Genomic DNA, 21,927 nt, shown 5'->3' on the forward strand with positions numbered 1-21,927 from the left:
CCAGAAACATCTTTTCTTTGAAATTAGAGTTATTTCCCTTGTATCGTAACAGGGCACCTGTTGGCGATCGCGATATATTATTTGTTGCCAAATATGTCTCTATTCAATAATTAAAAGGTGTGGAAACTGTCTGACATGGTGCTTATTGATTGTTCGATCTTAAACATACTAATTTATCGACATCATAATGTTTCTGTCATTTTGGAGTGAATATGCGAGTTTTACGTCACTTGTACTTAGCTAGCACTATTCCAGTAAATATCACGGATGGGGATACCACAAATTCGTATTACACATTTGTTCGATCTTAAACATACTAATTTATCGACATCATAATTAGTTAGAGAACAATTAGTCTCTGATACGAACATAATTACAGAAACAAATCATGGAAAAAATATACTGAACACTAGCCCCGAGACTTGCCATTTTGTAGACTTGCGTGGGTTTTCATGGACATATTTGCTACAGTGTCTGTTTGACAGGCTATTACAATTAGTCTGAGGGGATTCTTTTATATATATCTACTCTTTACGGTCTTTGCATTTAATGTCGTTTAAGAAAGGCTCAGAACGGGAAGATTTAGATTAACGTATATGCTAAGATTTAGACCTTTAGACTCAGTTGTGGGTATTCGACATGTAGAAAGTTGGATATGTTTACAACCCAATGAAACTCAAGAGGTATATATGTACATAGGATATTTATATAGCGCACATATCCACGCGCTAGTGCATGCTCATGGCGCTGATATTTTCCCCCTCCATCAGTGGATGTCAACCTCAACAGCACATCGTATTACCAATCTCAACTCCCTGGGGAGTATGCAACTCTTGCAGCCACTAGGCGCACCGAGCCATTGTGGCTTTCCCATCCTAACGAGGTACCCATTCATAGCTGGGTGGACTGGGATACACTGCACGTTGCTGTACCCGCAACAGGGTGTTTTCCCGTATTCATGTGACCACCATCTGATCGTAAACCCACGGGTTCGTGGGTTCTTTTAAGTGCACAGGGTTGTGTACTCTACACATTGGGGTTGTGACAACAATGAAAGAGTGCACACAAAGTTGGCTCCGAGGTTTTCTACACCCCGGTCAAAGGTGGGCTCGATCCCGACTCCTCAACCTGGCTGGATCACTGGCCTGGCGCCATAGCCAGCTCGCCCATTGCGGATGAACGTAAAACATTATAGTGAAAACAATAAAAAAAACCCACCTGAATCTAAATTCGGTCGTGAATTGATAGGAGACTGATCCCTCTAATGCTTTACCCTTAAAAACTTCATATTGTTTTAAACTCGCAAATTACGTACATGAAAAGTATGTTGTTGTAGATAATACTATAATATGATCTATAGTTAATCACCGAACTTGACCAGGAAGTTCAGAAACCAGATAACCTCCCTTGAGTTAATGTGGCTGTATCTGTTCAGTGTGAGGTAACCAATATAAATATATCAATTTGGTGTCACAGATATCCTGGCGCGTCATTCAGTACGATATCAGACATTTTAAGTAGTCCTGGTGATGTCAAGTGCTCAACGCCAATCAAACTGACGTTTCATTTCACCAGACAATCCAGTGATCGACAGCATGAGCATCAATCTACGTAAATGCTATACGGCATCTGTCAGCTAGGTCAGCGAACCTGACCACCCGATCCCGTTAGTTGTATCTTACGACAACAAGCATACCTAACTTCTAACGGACTCTTAACAATGAAATATTTTAAGTCTAAAGTCGCTACATTCCTGAACGGATCGTCTGACATGCAGAGTTTATGGTCTCCCGTTCTACTTCAGACACAGAATGCGAGTTGTTATTCGTCTTGATCGTCGTTTTCGCTAGACTCCTGATGAGAAAGGCGCTCAGCAATGGAACCATTTAGCAATCGATTCAATTCGCGGACTTTTTACATGCGATGTCGCCACCACACATTTTCCATTTTCCCATTTCATTCCAGCGAATGGTTCAATCGGTTTAATTTCGATACCAATAACGAATACCACACCTCTTGAAAGAGAGTAGCATATCTTTGCTACACTATTCACGAAATAATCCTCGTTAAATATTCGTGTTTATGCTGTGTCAAATAGTTCACATTTGAGGTAGTACAGACAATAAATATCAAACTAGAAATGGTGTACATGTATGTACCATAAAATTGGAGAGATGAAACACTGATCCTCATATGTATATATACGGTATCTATTTTTTTCTCTCACCATATATACATCACAGTTGTGTAGTTGTGTTTGAATGCATGCATATTTGTATAAAGGTTTTGAAATACGTTTACGACCCACGCCAGTCTATCATTTATTGGTGGCGCATCCGAGAGGTTTCCCTCTACACGTGACGTCTTGTAGTCGGTTTCAAGTGAAAGCTGCTCTCATTGATTAAAGGAAACTCTTACATGTGCTGTGGAAATGTACTAGTTCCTAATTTCAACCAGTGTAGGTGATGCGACATGAGAACATCATTCGCCAACACTCGTTCCTTTACGTAACCATGTCCCGGAATAACACGAGGTGGTCACGGAAACGTGGTCATCCGCTTTTCAGTTGCAGAAGCTCGCATTCATCTGATATAATATCCTAAACTCATCCTATTTCTGTCTGTAACAGCGTTATTCGCGCCCTGTTTCAGTCCTTACAGCTAGGGGCGGTGGGGTAGCTCAAAGGTTAAAGCGTTCGCTCGTCACGCCGAAGAACCGGGTTCGATTCATCATGGGTACATTGTGGCCCTTTCTCATCCTTTGCCGCCTATACACGCCCCATTCTCATCTCTTGCTGCCTATACACGCCCCATTCTCATCTCTTGCTCCCCATACACGCCCACTCTCATCTCTTGCCACCTATACACGCCCTTTCTCATCCCTTGCCGCCTATACACGCCCCATTCTCATATCTTGCTGCTTATACACGCCCATTCTCATCTCTTGCTGCCTATACACGCCCATTCTTGTGTCTTGCTGCCTATACACGCCCCATGCTCATCTATTGCTGCCTACGCACGCCCCATTCTTATATCTTGCTACCTATACATGCCCATTCTCATCCCTCGTCCTATTTTTACCTCTTGCAGGCTGTGCGCGCCCCATTCTTTCCTCTTGCAGCCGAGAAGGGCTCCATTTCCATCTCTTACAGCCCCATGCTCATTTCTTGCACCGTGGACGCTTCATTCTTTTCTCCAGCACCTCAGACGTACCCTGTTCCCCTCTGATGCAGCTCCATGCTCATGTGACAAGTGAAGGTCGGGGATAGAATACATTGGCCTTCAGTAACCCATACTTGTCGTAAGAGAAGATTAACGAGATCGGGTGGTCAGGCTCGCTGACTTGGTTGACGCATGTCGGAGTCCCAGTTGAGCAAATCGATGGCCATGCTGTTGATCACTGGATTGTCTGGTCTCTATTGTTGACTGCTGCCATATGACTGGAATATTGCTGAGTGCGGCGTAAAACTAAACTCACTCACCCATGCTGATTTCTTGCAGCCTATAACACCTCATTCGTGTCTCCAGCAACCCGTTCTCGTTTATACCTCCTATAGGTGCCCCAATCTCATTTGCAGTAGCCTATACGCGCCCGTTCCATTCTCACCGTTGGCAATAAGTATGCACACCATTCTTATCTCTGGCAACTTAGACGTCCTCCATTCTCGCCCCAGTCTATAATCATTAAGTTTTCAGTTCTAAAGAGTTAAGAATCTTGACAGCTTCTAAATGATCAATATATTGTCCCACATATATTGTTTTTATTTAAACTTGTACATAGCCACCAAGGTATATATTGTCCCTGATGGGGTATTAGTACTTTTTTAATAGTACTAATACCCCATCACGGACAATATATACCTTGATGGGAGTTTTTAGCGTTACAAGTCCCTGTGGACTATATATTCGAATATAAACATGAATATATCTGCGGAAGTGTTCTTTGACCCTGACAGCTTGAATTATACCACTGACAAGTCTCACTGTGACTCGTTATTTTTTTTTAAAAACAAATGTGGTTTGAACAATTTATGGCATGTTGGCGCCCACTCACCTGTACTACAGAAAAATGTAAGTTTGTAGACGTGACGTACAAGTGGGAGTTCATGAGACGGTGACTGCTGCAGGGGAACCGGGAAGTGACGTCACGAATGATTTATAATATATATTTCATATATGACAATATGTGTTTGGGGATTTTTTTCAAACGCTCCTTCGGTGTTGAAAGTGTGTATGGTGAGTGAAAACGGTACCAGTGAAATATTGCACCATGGAGAATTATTTTTCGCTATACATTCGTGTGTCTGGTTAATTTAACTCTTTCCAGAGATAATCTACAACAATCTGGAAACCCAATCTAAAACATCTAAGTCTTTTTTAGCTAATCACCCCCCTTGTTAGTAAAGTATATATGTCTATATACCATCAGTGATTAAATCTCAATGTGGGATGACAAACGTACGTCTGTGACAAGTCTAGCTTACAGCAGTTTCTGAAAGTGACAATTTCTGGGCTCTTATGTATTAAATTTTATTAACTTTCGCTAAGAATCGTCTTTTCCTTCTGAAAATATGTCTGTTTCAGAAACTAGATGTGTCAGACTACGGTTCACATATAACTATAATAATTCTCTAACTCACTGTCTGTCATGGTATATGTGTGTATACAACTATCGAAAAACAGAATAAATTCATACATTATTAGAAAGAACAACGTGTAAGATTAAAGTGCTTTCGTACTAATTTGACTGAGTCAACCTTCTTTTATTGTCGTTCATCCTAATGATTACATTTGGAGCAGTTGTGAACAAAGGCGTTTCTCAACACTTGGTTTGTTGTCACAAATATGTTTTGTTTGTTCGGGTCCAGTCATTATTTGTTTGGAGCATGCGCAGATTCCCCGGAACTGTGTCAGGGTAATCCCAATGGCGGAGGATTGAATTCACCGAACGGATTCCCCCTCGTGTGTTTGTGACAAAAGCGGGTTTCTGTGAGATAAAATAATGGCGCATTTATTAGAAACAGGGTAGTCATAGCCACCAAAGGTAAGTCTTTCTTTAAATAGATATCCCAAATGACAATTTGTTTATAAACAGTCAATAACATGCATGTGACAGGTGGTTCGGAAGTTTGTCGTTTTCAAAAACAATGGACTCGCGCCATGTACAGATCTCGTCCACGTGAAGTCCCTTGACTGTCAGACTACCTACACTTGCGTTTTTGCGGTCATCTCCGTGAGACGGAATCAGTGGCAGTGTCTCTTGTCTTTTCCTGTGTGTCGTCACACACACTAAGAGGTGACCGGGTTGTGTATTGCGGGCATGAGAAGTCGTAGATTCACACCATTCAATGAATCATTCTCAGTAGCTTCTAAGCCCTGTAATAGCTTCCTCCGACGAAGTGTGTTTCCGCCAATTTTGGAGCCAATAAAACTCTGTATGGTACTTAGGCGAGATAGCTGTCTTGAATACAAATCAGATATCGGAGATTAACTGTTATGTTAGCTGCAGTGATTGGTACTTGATGGAAAGATTAACAATGATTAATGATCATTTTGTTGACACTAATTTAAGGAGGTAATCTTCCCCGAATTTTTTAAAAACTTGTTAAAGTTGGGAAAGGTTTTCCTCTGCAGTGTTTTTATGTAAAATTTGAAATAATGATCCATGAACATTACAGCAGACGTTTGTATATTTTGAAAGTTTGAGAATTACACTAATTAGAATACACTTTAATCTCATGTTAGTACGTCTGATTTACAAATGTATATGTAGCTACAAATGTCAAAGAACAATTCCCAGTTAACAGTGCTTAAGACATTTCATGATTTTTACTGATGTTGGCTTGTACGCCATGATGAAGACAAGTATGATAGTAATTGATTGATTCATGGTCACGCCAGAATGTGCCACATTTTTGTCGAATTGCCTTTTATTCTAAAAGTGGAACAGAATAAAATTCAACAAATCCTAAGGCCAAGCTGCCTAACTCTACACCAGCCAGTTTGTGTCATAAGAGTACTTGTAACCTTTGTCTGTTAGCTGTGATGTGGAAGGGTTGTTGCCAAAGGTCTTGTGACCTTTCTGCAGTACATCTGTATTCAATTATGGACCCCATAATGTGTCCCAGGAAGAACATTCAGGGAATTCCCCTGCCATACTGGATAATGTCTCAGGAGGATGTAGATATGATGGAATCATGGGCAGAAAGTTCATCCCTAGTCCTGCTGTGATCATTGTATTACAGTGTCAAGACAGTTGGATTTGGTATGGTGTATGAAACTGAACCTTTGGGCTCTCAGTCATGCTAAAAGCTTTGCTGATTCTGTCGGCTTTAGTTTGACTTATGAATGTATGTGCTCTTGCAACTTTTTTTTGCAGTCAGTTCACATTGTTGATGAGAATGTGAAGGCCTTGGGAAGTTAGCCTATGTGTGCTAGGATTGAGATTTGGAGGCACTGTTGTCATTATGAGATTTTGACAGATTTGTACAGGGATGACATGATGAGATTTGTAATCAGATTTTTAATGTGACCATGGAAAAAAAAAGTTTTTTCATGAAAGAATATGAGGTGGAGGGGAAGATTTTGTTTTCAGGCGATATGAGTCTGCCTCCCAGACCAAGGAAAATGAATTACATAGGAATGTAATTTGGCAGTCATAACAAACTCAAATGGACAACTAAGTTCAGATCACACTGATTGTAGTTTGTTAAACACATTTATTTCCATAAAAATTGTAAAGCATGGCCTGAATGAATGAAACCGAGTTATATGTATTAGTGCATTTCAAGAACGTTTGTAATAAGTTGTTGTATTAGAATCTTGGCACCCTTGATTTAAAAAATCCTTTTAACCAAGGTATTACAATCATGCTCTTTTGACTTTCTTGGTAAATTCAAACACTGTACAAACTTTGCATTTTAAGTAGGGTGTGCTCTTAGTTACTGACCAGACATTATTATAATGAAACCTAAAGCAGAATCTATTATATGTTCTGCTTTAGAATTTCAAATGTAAGATTTGGTATCACATCTATATGTATAAATATCTATTACTCCAAGATAACTGGTCTCTGAGTAAGTATGTGTTTCATGGACGATGAGTCAGATGCGACAGATCCTTTTCCTTCAGAGACACATATTTGATAAGAGGTGATTGGAAAGCCAATAATCACACAACTGTATGTTAAGAGCAGTGATATCTTAAGACACTTCTTAATATCATTTTGATTGTACTCATAGTGTTCTAACTTGTCTCCATGGATTTGAAATTGATGCGATTATTTCAGTGAATCAACATTCACAGCACTTTTTCCCACTTTCATGTCACCCATTGCGAAATGTTTTATAATTCTTGCTTCATTTTGACCCGATTGTTGAATGTAAATGAAGTCAGCATCATTCGTCAGGCCATGATCAGGCGAGTCACTGCATGGATTCTCCCCTGTGAACGAAAACAGAAAATCAATAAGTGAATTAATAGCATCAATTTGTGGGGAGAGGCCATGGATGTTGGGACTTAAGCAGCCTCTCTTAGCCGCCAGGGCTGCTTTTCTGCAGTATACCCTGTTGCTGTCCATGCTTCTAATGTCTAAGGTTCATGGTTAGCTTGATAGGGTGTCATTTGGTTGTGGACTAGATGACTTAGTCATCCTGAACTCGTCAGAATCTAGGCTTGGTCAGATTGTTGGGAGATATAGCAGTGTGTTATTGCACACTGTCAGCAACCTGATTTTACTACAGAGACAATGTGGAACTGCTTTGTCAATATTGTAAACTAGTGATCAAACATACGTTGCTGATGTTTATCAGATTCCCAGGCATTTTATGGTGAAGTATCAGAGATCAAGGTTGTTGTAAAGTTGCAGTAATTGCCATTGTTCAGGGTCATTGTCAATACTGTAAGATCAAGATAAAAGTAGGGTTTGATTACCAGACAAGGGTTCATCCAGACCCAAATAATGTACATTGACACAATGAAACTATGTATCATATTGGATATGCAAAAATCGATAGTTAACATGGCCAATAGTGAGTATTGCAGGATCAGGTGTAAGCGTAAGTCTGTTCATCTGGGACAAGTAAACTTCATGGACTAGTACTATTTCCTTGCAGAATTCCACTTCGACCATCCTGTACATTGCCTTTCAAGCAAATCTTGTCTGCAACCATGCAGAAATGTTAACTTTATTTCTAATACTGGCCATGGAATTGCATTCCATCATCAACACTTTTTGTTCAGACTGAATACTTAGATGATAAGTCATTGATATGTTGTGAAGTCCTGTGCTGAAGGGTTATTGTCATCACGTTTAGGATTGTTCAAATGGGCATACAATAACAGTGACAATATTGTTGTACTCCAGAAATGGAACTCCCCCACTGTACCCATGTGGGTAGGCTTTAACAAGTCTCTAAGTTGAAAATTAATGGTTTAAATGATCATTTTAAAAAAAAAAAAATAAGAAATAAGACTTGCCTCTTCAAAGGATAGAATTACTATACATCTATAGGCTTAGCATTCAGTACAGCCCTGGCGACCATGTGGGAATCAAACCAGGATTTTCAACATGAAAACTGAGCACCTTAACAACTAGACTGGCCCAACTCTACCTCAAATGAAGATCATGTTTTAGTATTCTTTACCGACATTGCTGGAATACGGTTGAAAGATTTATCAAACACTACTCTCTGTGACACAGTGAAGAGGTTACATTAAAAGCTTCCATCTTTGATATTGATGACAAATGCATTGCCATACCGCAACAGTTCACCTGAGTATTAACTTGACAGGACTGATTGATGTTTTCTAAGGGCTACCTTGAACTATTTCTGGTCCTTTCCTCTGGTTATGTTCGGTGGGTGGGTATGTTCATAATGGTGGATACAAATCTGTAATTGAAAACTAGGAGTAAGGACACCTGCCTGGGACTGGAAGCCGAATAGACCTGGCTGACCCTGTTATTTTAGAGTGATTGATACCTCCAGAATGTGAAGTCTCTATTAGTGGGAGTAGTCACCTCATCCTGTTAACAACTCTAAGAGGATGGAAGATTCGTGGGTCAGTTCTTTTACCTTTTTATGTGTAATATAGATTCAAGACTGTCACAAGAGTTTGAGTCTACAGACCCAAACTGATACAATGGCAAAGTTTTTAGTAGCTTTTGTTGCTACTCAAAAGAGGTAAACAAACTTGACTTTTCGTGTGGCAGTGGTTAATGAGACATGGCTGATATTTGACTCATAGCAGTGTGTGAAATGAGAATCTGCCTAACAGCCTGGTAACTGTTGGTCTGTGTTGGCAATCTTTGGAAGTTTTTGTTTTAATCTGCCATTTAAATCGACAAAATATCACATTCAGGCTGGATTTATATCCAACATATTTCATTTACTGATAGCCTTTAAATGTTGGATGATCTTAAACTCCTTCTATGTTGTATATGTAAGCTGGGCAAAGTTTTCCAGATTGGATGAAATGTAATGGTCTTTGGAGAGGCTCAGATGTTTGGTTGAGATTATGGTGCACAAGACAGCCGTCACAGGAAGTAAAGCCTGAGAGTCAAAGGGCCTTTGTCATGATCAGAAACATGAAAATTAATTACGTAGTGATTTCAGATTCAAGCATCATCACAGAAAACCCAGAGATCCTTCATAATAGTAACAGCTTATGTATATTCAGGCTCTTGCTGGCTACAAACAACCCAACTTGATCATTGACCTACAGGTGAATATGTTTAGAGAAATGTGGAGAATTTTGTACAGGAAATATGAGATGATGTATTACCTTATCAAATGTAGTCAAGGCAAGTAGAAACTTCAGATATTGACATGATTTTAAAACTGACAAGACTTGTGATTTTGTTTCAAATAAGTGAAACTGTTTTTAATTCTACTTTGAGGCTTGACAGTTGAAATATATATATTTATCATTGTTTATTTTTGAAATTCCTTTTGAACTCAAGAGATCAGATACAGAGCGTGAGTCACTTTCCTTGTTAGGTTTTAGTTTTGATTATTAACTGAACCTGGAAATATTTGTTTCCGTGGCATCTTCCTGGAAGGTATCAACTGTAACTGGGTGAGCATGGTAAAGGCATGGTGGGGTAGTCTTGGGGTGAAGCATTTGCTCATCACCCCAATGTGTGAATCCCATTTCTGCTGTACCCCACCATGATATTACTGGAATATTGCTAGAAGTGGTGTTGAAATAAACTCAGTGCGTGAGTGAGTTTACTTTCGTGCTGCTTATAGCAATAATTTTCTCACAAGCAGTGTCTCTAATCTTGATTAAAGGACTAACAGCTATCTGCACCAAATCCCAGATTCTACTTTTGTTCTACATTTGTTAACACAGTATTTTGATTTTGTTCCTGAAAACCATCAACAGTGCAAAATTAATCAGCTGCTTATTACATCCACTTGAAAATGTGAATGGCCGTTTTCAAGAGAATATTAAGCAAACTGTGTTTTTATCGATACAAGGCATTGAATTCATCTGGAGCAATGAACTGTAATTTACTGTATTAAGTTTACAGGCTCCAGTGATTTGACTGGCAAAGACATGTTGGCGGCAATGGTTGTGTGCAAAGGAATGTCGTTTCGGCATTGATTTTCTTGCTCGTTTTGATTTGCTCGTTTTGAGGCATTGTTGCTGGAGAAATGCACATGGATGAAATTGGAAATTCGCTTGTATTGCGTGGGAAGGGACAAAGTGTTACTTGCTTGCTTAAAAAGACATCGAATTTCAGAATCGCAATTACTCTGAGAAGAATGTGTATGAGTTGATTTGGAATGGTAGTGTCACACTATTGAGAATTGGGCAGAATGGTAAAGACAGACATTTTTGAAGACTGAAAATCTGTAAAAAATATCAGCTTTGGCCTAAATTTAAGAAGTATGTGTGTAAGACACGAATGTGTTTTGAAATATATTTGGATTATCTTTTCATATGAAATCATGTAAATTTTGAGCTACACTGCAGTACAGAAAACATGCTTCTTGGTAACAATCATCTGGAGGAAGTTCTCAATCAGTGAAAGTATGTTACAGGTTTGCAGGTATTGAACAATGTGAAAAACATACAATATACCAGGTCACAAGGAAACAACTCTCATTTGGCTTTGAGACATGTAAATCTTTTAAAAATAGAAAAAGAATCTGTTTCACATCTTGTTTTCCCTTTCATATTGTAACTTTGTAAAAGTTATGTTCTCTTTAAAAATTATGAAACCTTCACTTTTACCAATGTGTTTGATTTTTCACATATCAAGACCCTTTCTGGAACTTGTTTCTTTTTTACTTAATATGTTGTGTTTATGGTACAAAGTTAATAGTGATTGAATTTTAAATTTGAATCAAGTTCTTCATTAAAACAGCATGAATTATCCCATCTTCAAGGATTTTGTCCATGACATTCCTCAGAGTTTATCCCAGTGCCAAGCAGATATTCGCTGAAGCCCCCTTGATACATTATGCATCCCAGGGTTTAGTCACACCATCTTATCCAAACATCCTCCGCCTCTGAATCTGCACAGAGTTGTACAGTATGACAGATGCAGTGTTTACTTTGAGACTTGTGTTCAGTGCAGTTATCTGGGTTACAAAACACAGACCTCATACACACCTCGGCTATATATACATAGTGCTCAGTGGTGCTATCAGAGAGCCAGGAGCCTCTCTGCATGTGGAAAATACTTCATCCTTGAACAGAGTCAGTTGGACATCTTGGTAAAGGGAGGCCACTCCGTTGGGGTTACCTCTGAGCTGGACTAAATGTCATCGGTATCGGATTAATTCTCTTGCAAAGATAACGTGTATCCTTTGTGACATTTTTTCTGTGTTATTCTTCGTGGGAAGTGGAAGGAGGGCATTTTGATGAGGCCGAAGGTGAATATATGCATGACATGGGGTTTTTTTTTGTTTTTTTTTATGTTTGTGGTGAATGAGGATGGTTTTTTATATAATTTGTCTGAATCACTAGGGTTATATATATTTGGTTTCCTTCATGTGATGACTCAGTCAGTCTGTTTAATCTAAGTAGGTTTGATGGAAGTTGTGTCTTTGCATGATGATACTTTCAGAAAAATTTCTGATGTTCACTTGATGTTTCCTTCTTTTTAATGCAAAAACTGTTAATGAAGTAAGATATCAGGTTTGCCTGTCACCTAGACATTGCAACAGCTGGCTGTTAAGCAAGTGAGTTTTTTGTACTGACATGGAAGTGATGGCCAGTTCTGATATACATATTTGTATGCTCATATATATTACAGTTTCAGATTGAAATTGCTTGTGTTGAAGTCAAAAGAAATTATCTGAAACTCGTACTTTAAAGCTTTATAAATCAGTTGAAAAACAAAGATTTCACTTGTAGTTGCTGCACTTGTGTCAAAAGCTTTTGAAGACGGGCCATTTCTTTTTGTCTTCTTTAAACTTTTGCTGCTGTAAGTGTGGTACAATGGATTTTAGGTATTTATGTGTAGAGGATAATGTCCCTTTTAGTGTTGATCCTTTTACGGAAGGAAGAGCTACAAAGATATTCACGTTGCACCCTAACACATCCCTACTTTTACATTTTGACAAGTGTGTGAAGCCCATGTCTGGCATCCACGTCTGCGATATTGCTGGATAATTGCTGTAAGTGGCTTAAAACTAAAGTGAATGGTCCCAACTTATATTTTGACATATTGACAAAAGACAAAAGGTAATGTTCACAGAGTGTGTTGATAGTCCGTGAGAAAGATCAAGATACAGGGTTGTCTCCCTTTGTACACAGTTGCAGAATGAAGTTGGTGTGGAATGAAGTTTCAGATCTGCAATGATATGATCATTCCAATGAGAGAAGATAAAAATCAAACAGATGTTAACATATTATGAACTTGATTAAGTATTACATTAAAAAGAATAGTTAGCATTTTTGTTTTACCAACCATTAACTTAGGACCATCTAACAGAAATGTTTAACAAACTGGTATTTGTGTGAATTGAAACAGTTTTTTAAAAATACTTGTTAGTCTGAAACCTGTGTCTAGTAATAGTCCAGCTGGTCTAGTACATTTTATGTACCTAATATAAGTGTCTATGTCTTGAATACGTTACTGACAGTTTCTTAAACTGAAATAGCTGCTTCCTGAGTTCGACGATTCATCTTCTGCATCATGTGTGTGGAGCTGCTTCTGGAGGATGGTGTGGAAAAAGTTACCAGTATGTGAAGTCACTTGACGGGGCTTGAATGGATCAAGCATATGTTTCAGTGGTTGCTGCAGAGGATTTTAAAGTATTTTCAGTGACAACAGACCACTTGACAACATTCACAAACAGAAGTGACATGAGCAAATAAGTTTTTATCTCATCTCTCTAGATCCAGTGTTTCAATATTCCCTTTGAACATGTTTCACTTTCTTACAGCATTAATTCCACATGTAGATACTTTATGGAAAGGGTTTGTATTTTCAATATCTTTAAGGGACAGAGTTTTCTTATGAGAAATGTAAAACAAATAGTTGCATGTGGTGAAGATCTGATGTGTAGAATATTGTTCAGTTGTTATTTCTGGATGTTTATATTTTCTCAGTGAATGTGAATATTCTTCTTTTTGCGAATGTTTTAGGCCATTATACTTAAGGTTATCAAGTTTTGGGGTAGCCTTGTAGTTGATGCATCCAATCATCAAACCGAAAACGGAGGTTCTATTCCCAATGTCAGTGTTTTTGCCATGATTTTTTAACAGCTGGACATCCCAATTGTGAAGAAGGATGCTCGTGATGTTGATCACAGGATTGTCCAACCCAAACTCAGTTTATTTATGGACTATCGCCATATAGCTGGAATATTGCTGAAGGGTAAACAGCATTTAAAAAAAATACAAATCTGATTGGATGGCATTATTTGAATATTTGAGTGCTTAAGATTTTAAACGTCTGACTGGTGTGACTAATGCTGTCAATACTGAATAATATTCCAGATATGAAATTAAATAATCAATGAAAAATCTGGAAATGCTTAATGGTATTACTGTTTAATAGCTGCACAAAGTTCTTTTAATTGAATTTCACGCATTGAATACAGATTATCACCCAGCAATTTTGAAAGCTCGTAAACTCTTCCAGATGCTACTAATATCAAGAACATGGCCTGATCATCAGCCAAATGTCTGATATTTTTTTCAAATTTGTAATTGATGAAATACAATGTCAAATCAGAAGTTGATAAAGTCAAAAAACATTTAAATGCTATTGACTCCATTCTAAATGTTTATCTGCAGTCTGAACTGCTTTTCATTTCCTGGCCTCACATCCGAGAAGAGTCATGGTTGGAGAACATTTGGAAAAACTTACATTTAACTCTGGTAGGAGTGCATGTTGTGCTTCCAATTGTACATGTGTTCTTCCGAGACAAAGGATGACCGAGTGATGATATGGGTGAAATTCTGAATACCAGCTGCCAGGTATTCCAACACTGCGAGCAACAGGAGCAGCTGAACAAGGGTTATATAAAAGTCAGCATCTTTCTTGTATATGTGTAATTATATCTCTCCAGATAATTGTGTAATGAATTAGATGATGGCACTTCCATGGACTGAAGGAAATTCAAGCCAGAACTGCTGCTAAATATCAAAGTTGACAATCTGGTAGACAATATGAACATAAAACCCTCTAACAGTTGATGGGTGGGAAGTCCGACTCTTTGTTTCGAGGAAACTTTGATGTGATGCATCATGAACTGGTTGAAGGCAAATATGGTAATTATGCTTCAAATTTGACAATGTATGACTTGTTCTGTTTTCAAGGTAATCTTGATATTCTTACGTTTTTTTCTAGTCATGCTGATAAATATGTAAACACACTTACGCTTGTTTTAGTGATCTTTATGGAAAAACAAATGGTGGGAGGTTAAGAAAAAGTGAAATTACATGTATTATGAATTGTGTGTTTTTTTTAAATTTATAGAGTTGGAATAGTTTGTATTCTAATCAGATTTTCTAGTCAAAAGTTAGTATAATATTCGGTCAGAATATACTGAAAGTAAGAATTAAGGGATCACATCATAGCACAAGTGTTTCTTTACTTTTGTCCAGGTTTTCTTCACAAGCTTTGTATCGTACAACAGCCTGTGAAGAAACCTGGAAAAATTAATGAAGTACTTATGCTTTCATGTGACCCCTTATTTTTCTTCCTTAGTATATTGACAACCCAACATGTATGTTTCTAGGATAATTACTCATGTTGAGTGAACGGTGTTGTGCTTGTGTGTTCTAGTTTGATAAACACACCAATTATAATGATATTGGTATAGTATATCATGGATAAACGTGTTATATATTCATGTTCATGCTTGTTCATATTAAGTACACATGCAGATGTTACCATCATTATCTAGGCATGATTGTTCCAGATGTATGCTGGACTGGACATGGAATATTATGAAATAGTTGGATTGATAGAAAACTATGATTTTTCGATGAGGACGTTCTTTTTATAGAAAGCATTTCTGTGATGAGAAAATTATAATGATATGGAAATAGTAATAATTTGAGAGTAACCATTTGACAATTTTGCATACCATTGATCTTATCACAAATGATTTATCTGTAGAAGATCAGCTTTATCATTTATGAATAGCGAGATGTAATGTGTCCCCACCTTTTGTCATTAAGATTAATATGAGTGCTGGAGAAAGGTACATACAAAAGTATTTGAAAAAGTTTACATTTATACAATGAGTGTCAATATTTTTTAAACTTGATGTGCTTAATGTGACTACTTATATAAGATACAAAGTGTACAAAAAATAATTTGAATAGCTTTTAAAATGAGTAAAACTAAAGAAACCTACTGTTGTAGTTAACAGTAGAGGACGTAACGTGTACGCGAGACGGTCTCCCGTTACGCGTACAAGTGACTACCTGAGAGGGGGTCACTCATACGCGTGACTCCCTGATCACAGAGAGAGAAATTCTGCATGTCACACAAAAACATGTCTAAAATTGTTATTTGTGAAAATAATTACACAAAATTTGCTACAGTCATTGACAGATGGTCAAGTTATTGGATGACGTGAATGAAAACATAAAAAGAGGAAATTAAATTGTCAAAAAATGACAAAAATGTGCAAAATTTGAGCAAAAATTGGCGATATTCAACTGCGAATTTCACCTATGTGCATAATTTTCAGAAACTTACATTTAGTATTTTCTGAAAGCTCATTTATCGTAGATTCATAATATATATGCAGCTTTCGATGCACACCAACGCACACCTGTTTGTTATTGTGTTGAAACATGTTTACTTTCTTCGAAACCGCGCGAATCGTCTCGCGTAGAAGTGACCGGGTTAGCGTGTCATTAATGGGAGGTAACTGATGCCTGACTAAATTGCCCAGTCAAAACATCCGTCTTGAGTCTGAGACTGTGTGAAACGTGCGTAATGTACATGGCGATATTTCTTGCGTTACCTCAAAGGGGTATAATAAATTTAAACAAAATCACGAATAACATTTTTTCATACGGACTACTCTTTTGTTGGAAGTATAATCGTTGGAAAACACGATTAAGAGTGGGGGTCACTTCTACCGATGTAAAAACAGTTTTACGTTTTATGTTAGCTGCCATACCAGTAGATATTAGACTTCAGACGACAATTTTCACCTATGTGTACACTTCACATAAACATGATTTTCATATTTTCTGAAAGCTTATTCAACGCAGATTTACCCCGTACATGTACTTGTTCGTGTACATTAACGCACATAGGTGTATCATCGTGTTGAAACAAACCTACCTTCCTCCCACCGCTCGTCACAGACACACACAGCGTCCTCACAATATAGTTACGCATACGAGAGACGCTTCCCAGAAGCACGAACAAAGTAGTCAGTTTTTAACGGCAATTTTCACCTATGTGCACATTTCACACAAACATGATCTTTATATTTTCTGAAAGCTTGTTCCATGCAGATTTACCTCGTATAAGTACTTGTTCGTGTACACGAATGCACATAGGTGTACACTCGCGATGAAACACATCTACTTTCCACCCACCACTCGTCACAGACACACACAGCGTCCTCACAATTTCGTTACGCGTACGAGAGACGCTTCCCAGAAGCACGAACAAAAGTAGTCAGCCTTTGACGACAATTTTCACCTATGTGCACATTTCACACAAACATGATGTTTATATTTTCTGAAAGCTTGTTCCATGCAGATTTACCTCGTATAAGTACTTGTTCGTGTACACGAATGCACATAGGTATACAATCGCGATGAAACACATCTACTTTCCACCCATCGCTCGTCACAGACATACAAACGTCCTCACAATTTCGTTACGCGTACGAGAGACGCTACCCAGAAGGACGAACAAAAGTAGTCAGCCTTTGACGGCAATTTTCACCTATGTGCACATTTCACACAAACATGATGTTTATATTTTCTGAAAGCTTATTCCATGCAGATTTACCTCGTATAAGTACTTGTTCGTGTACACGAATGCACATAGGTGTACACTCGCGATGAAACACATCTACTTTCCACCCACCGCTCGTCACAGACACACAAACGGCCTCACAATTTCGTTACGCGTACGAGAGACGCTACCCAGAAGCACGAACAAAAGTAGTCAGCCTTTGACGACAATTTTCACCTATGTGCACATTTCACACAAACATGATGTTTATATTTTCTGAAAGCTTGTTCCATGCAGATTTACCTCGTATAAATACTTGTTCGTGTACACGAATGCACATAGGTGTACAATCGCGATGAAACACATCTACTTTACACCCATCGCTCGTCACAGACATACAAACGTCCTCACAATTTCGTTACGCGTACGAGAGACGCTACCCAGAAGGACGAACAAAAGTAGTCAGCCTTTGACGGCAATTTTCACCTATGTGCACATTTCACACAAACATGATGTTTATATTTTCTGAAAGCTTATTCCATGCAGATTTACCTCGTATAAGTACTTGTTCGTGTACACGAATGCACATAGGTGTACACTCGCGATGAAACACATCTACTTTCCACCCACCGCTCGTCACAGACACACAAACGGCCTCACAATTTCGTTACGCGTACGAGAGACGCTACCCAGAAGCACGAACAAAAGTAGTCAGCCTTTGACGACAATTTTCACCTATGTGCACATTTCACACAAACATGATGTTTATATTTTCTGAAAGCTTGTTCCATGCAGATTTACCTCGTATAAATACTTGTTCGTGTACACGAATGCACATAGGTGTACAATCGCGATGAAACACATCTACTTTACACCCATCGCTCGTCACAGACATACAAACGTCCTCACAATTTCGTTACGCGTACGAGAGACGCTACCCAGAAGGACGAACAAAAGTAGTCAGCCTTTGACGGCAATTTTCACCTATGTGCACATTTCACACAAACATGATGTTTATATTTTCTGAAATATAACACATAGGTGTGGCATCGCGTTGAAACATCTACTTTCCTCCCACTGCTCGTCAGACACTCAAACCTTACCCACAAGATCGTTACGACTAAGAGAGACGCCTTTTGCCACGGGAGCAGACCCGGTGCTCAATATGCTCACTCGCATCAAGTGGTAAGTAACTTCGGAGGACTGCATGATCTTTAATAGTTTAAGCAAAATGTATTCTTGAACACACTGCATGCAGGAATTACCACTCATTTCCTTAAGTTTTATGTCATTGTCATCAACACGTAATGTTATAGAAATGCGATTTCTCCACTTTTAAACAGATGACGTGAATGTGATAAAAAAAAGAGTTATTTAGACGGAGATTTATGTATTCATATATATTGTTTCCAGTCTAAGTAAACTTAGCCTCAGTACTTTTCCTTACGCTCCATTACTGAGTCTAACAAAACCTTATGGGAGGTCGCGTCAGGTAACCTTTGGGACTGACCAATCAGAACACAGCTTTCCAAATCGCGAAAGTGGACATTCGCACACACCTTTTGAACTTTTTATCTCGAAAAGGTTCGTACCCGAACGATTCCGAATGTTATTTAGCGTATGATCGCTTCTGGGTGATTCACACGGCGCACATTACAACCATGACAACAGAGTTAACTGTCTCCGAAAACATTGTTTTGGCAATATTCAAGGGATCTCGTCTTGCAGAAATATTAGCCAATGGTCACCATGTCAACAGAAACCCCAAAGCGTATATATCGCAGGTCAAATATCTGTGTTTTCTGCGGATTGTTGTTTGTGGAGAGAGCTGTGCCCCTAAGTAGTAGCCGTTGTCTGATTGGTTAAATCTATATAACCGTCTCGCTATTGATTGGACGGTCATAGGTCGCTCAAAGGTTGCCTGATGCGACCTTCTGCTAGGTTTTGTTAAACTCAGTGGTGGAGTTTAAGGAATAACATTGAGACTGAGTTTACTTAGACTGACATTGTTTCAAAGCTGTATTATTAGTCAACTACAGCAATAAAATCAGTCGAGCCATCCCTGTTACACACGGAAGATGCCACTTCCCTGAGCAGATTTTGCTCACCTACATATCAACTGAATTTTTGTCACAACTGAATAAACATGATTCTGTCTTTTACCAGCTTAACAACACCAAACAAAATAGTTAGCATTTAATTGTGCGTTTTTAAGTTTACCACGGACGATAAAAGCATCGTAAGTAGGAAACTGCACAGTGGCTGGCAGTGTCCACAAGACAGCCGTGTCAACTGTCTGCAAATATGCTGTCTCCAAACCCAATAAATGGGTATCCAGTCTCCTACCTGTATATTCAGGGCTAACCAACTGCAGTCATAAACTATGCCTGACTGCATCCTCTTCATTCCGGCTTAATCATTGCCGGAAAACAGTGTCGTGTGTGATATTGCATAATCTGTGTGAAATTTATTTGTGTTTCATTCTGTCAGGGGACAAATACAATTCGCCGTACTGAAGAATTTTGAACATGCACCTGTGTCCGAGAATATATAACTATTTCCATAGTTATACTAAATACATATAAAACAGTCAGTGAAAGGTTACGTAATTATGACAAATAATGCAAAACTCCCTGGTATACACATATTTCTTCATTCTGCAGATGATGGCTGAAAAGGCTGTCCAAACCAACATGCTGGACTGTAGCTGGGTCTGGTTGTCTTCCCCTGTCCATGCTGTCGTCCAGGAAGGAAAACCCTTCCTATTTCACGCATATACATAAAATATATATTTCTGTGTTGGCTTTGAATGTATTGTTTTTATCTATGAATACTGTTTAAATCATCTACCAAAGTAAAAGATAGGAAAGCCGATGATAGTGTTGACAACCACGCACAGCACTTTCAAGTACTCTTCGAAGATAATCAGTACAAGAATAACTCCTTCATACCAAAACAGAACACTTTGAAAAACATTATAACATTAAGCAATAAAAATCTGTTTATAAGTCGTCGATCAGTAATGCTATGGACAATATTTTGAGTTTGTAATCATCTGGAACAATTTTATTCCTTTCTTCCTCATAAATATGTCATCTCATTATCACGTGAGAGATCGTTATCACGTGATCAGTTCAATCGGAATGAAGTAAGAAAACGCTATTTTGCCCACCTCCATGCGACTTGAATATTTGTCACCACAAAATAAACATTTCTATGGCCTTCACAGATTATCAAACACAAACAGGAAACGGAATACATATAATTAGCATTTAATTATGTGTTTTCAAGCTATCATAAAATATACCTCGAACGACAAAGGCACCGTAAACAGGAAATTGCACAATCGCCCCCCGTGTCCACCAGATAGCCGTGTAAACTGTCTGCAAACTCATTAGATGTACACACCCTGAAGTAACGTACTGTACTGCATCACACCTGTTGCCTGTCTCAACCTGTATATTCAGTGATACCCAACTACAGTCATTAACTATGCCTGGCCGCGTTCGGCCCAGTCTTCACTCCAGTGTCACGTGTGTGATACAATAAATTGCGTAATCCAAATGAAAGTTAATTGTGTTGCATTCGGCCAAAAAGATGAACCAAGACAAGGACAATTCGCCGCACTGATGTATTTGAAATATGTACCTGTGTTTCATAAACATAGCTGTACTACATACACAGTGTTCACGAATAGTGTCTGACCCTCTGACAAATCTGGCAGATTTGCCAACGGTCAGACAAAAGTCCCCAACCTGCTGGCCCCAGTGTCTGACTGAATATGTCACAATAACTTTTGTCTGAAGTTGTTATTTGTGGCATGTAATACTTGTTCACTGTTTCTAAATTTATGTTTATAATGTTTGTCATTATATAATGTTAATAATTTCAAAGCCAATAATGAGAAATGTTAAATCTGAAATGTGTGTTTAACTTTTTTCTGTGGGTCCTGTGAATTTTCACTGGGTCAGACAGACATCTGAAACTTACAGGATCCAATGTCCTGTTACTGTGAAACACCATTCGTAAACACTGCATACATCTAAAACATTCAGTGAAAGCTTCATACATTTTCGTTTTTATAACAAATAATGCAATGTTCTCAGGAATGTGCGTGTTCCCTCATTCTGCTGACTCCTGGTGGAAACGGGCATTTGGCCGTTCCCAGTCCAACGCAGCATGCAGGATTATACACGGGGCTGGTTGTCTTCCACTGGCCATGCTGTCTTCCAGGAACGAAAACCTTTTCTGTTTCAAGCATATACATAGAATATGTGTAAACAAGAAAGTCCCAGTTTTTACCTGAAGTAGATCTGGTAATGTGTGTTGTTAGTTTTGTTGTAGAAAAGGTATGTATGCAAATACGTATGTATTCGATCTAATTGAAGTTGCCTGTATGTGTACAGGGTAAGTGAAACAACACATTCTTACCTGAATATACTGTGCACACTGAAGGGGATGGAGGAATGATGTCTTCCAGGATGAGGGATGTTACGCAAATCGCCGACATGATGCACAATTCTTCAG

General features: G+C 38.5%; 1 protein-coding gene and 1 long non-coding RNA gene across 2 annotated transcripts in view; one reads left to right on the forward strand and one right to left on the reverse strand.

Moving 5' to 3' along the window:
* Nucleotides 1-4,906: 4,906 nt before the first annotated feature.
* The window catches only part of LOC137295743 (FERM domain-containing protein 4A-like), a 165,664-nt gene continuing 148,643 nt past the window's right edge, over nucleotides 4,907-21,927 (forward strand). Inside the window, exon 1 of the mRNA XM_067827270.1 lies at nucleotides 4,907-5,043. The gene's annotated coding sequence lies outside the window, so the exon portion shown is untranslated. The remainder of the gene's footprint in view (nucleotides 5,044-21,927) is intronic.
* Nucleotides 6,704-21,927, reverse strand: part of LOC137295748 (uncharacterized) — a 33,181-nt gene continuing 17,957 nt past the window's right edge. Inside the window, exon 3 of the long non-coding RNA XR_010957599.1 lies at nucleotides 6,704-7,442. This is a non-coding gene — a long non-coding RNA (uncharacterized lncRNA). The remainder of the gene's footprint in view (nucleotides 7,443-21,927) is intronic.

The sequence above is a fragment of the Haliotis asinina genome, chromosome 9 (assembly GCF_037392515.1).
Source record: "Haliotis asinina isolate JCU_RB_2024 chromosome 9, JCU_Hal_asi_v2, whole genome shotgun sequence".
NCBI lineage: Eukaryota > Metazoa > Mollusca > Gastropoda > Lepetellida > Haliotidae > Haliotis > Haliotis asinina.